Source organism: Alligator sinensis, unplaced genomic scaffold (assembly GCF_000455745.1).
Source record: "Alligator sinensis unplaced genomic scaffold, ASM45574v1 scaffold1277_1, whole genome shotgun sequence".
NCBI classification, from domain to species: domain Eukaryota; kingdom Metazoa; phylum Chordata; order Crocodylia; family Alligatoridae; genus Alligator; species Alligator sinensis.
The window spans coordinates 525,302-526,082 of record NW_005842341.1 but is presented as its reverse complement, the minus strand read 5'-3'; the positions used below and the strand labels follow the sequence as shown (position 1 = coordinate 526,082).

The 781-nt window shown below is 35.2% G+C and overlaps 1 protein-coding gene across 1 annotated transcript in view; it reads left to right on the top strand.

The window, feature by feature from the left end:
* The window catches only part of RPS6KC1 (ribosomal protein S6 kinase C1), a 122,124-nt gene that overhangs the window by 7,946 nt on the left and 113,397 nt on the right, over positions 1-781 (top strand). The window lies entirely within an intron of this gene.

Below are 781 nucleotides of genomic sequence, written 5' to 3'. Positions count from 1 at the left end.
TAGGGAAAAAAAACAAGTCACTGGGAAAGAAGGTTGGGAACTGTATGTTAATAACTGATACAGTATTTAGTTCAACTCCATGGTTCTAGTTACTTTTTGTCGATTTGTGGTTTTATATGTGAATCCTTATCCTTACATGGCATAATGTCTCAGTGTTTTCCTGAAGATGCATGTTTTAACTAGAGGCAACAGTGTTGTCAGATTTTCAGTTTTTGTTTTTTTGGGTTTTTTCCTTTAAGGCAAGATAACAATAAACTGTTTACATTTGAACTTTAAATTAGGTCATCAGACCTTTACCGAAGACTTTGTTGTGGGCTAAGTTGTTGTTCTGAGTATTTCTGTCCTGTTTATAAGCATTCCCCCCCACCTCTTAAAAAAACAAAAAACCCCTAGCTGATGCTCTAAGAACAGCTCAATGTTGTTGAGTGGTGGATTGTAAAATAACTCCCATTCTTCTTTCTTTTTCTCCCCTCGTTGCAGCATTGGAGAGCTATGACTGACCTGTTAGGCAGCTTTACTCTCTCTCTGTCATCACATTCTTTTAGGTTTTTGTTTTAATATGTTGTTCTGCTGCAGTCCTTTTAGTCAAAATGGGCCTTGGGGACAGTATGCACATATGTAAAGATCGTCTATGGCTGTCATACTGTCATACCTAAATTGAACAATATAGTGTGTAATTTTATCAGATGGAGAAAAATATTTTGAATTAAAAGACATTTGCTATAGGTAATCCTCAAATTTCCTTATAAAAATGCATTTAACATTAGTCACACCTAGAATA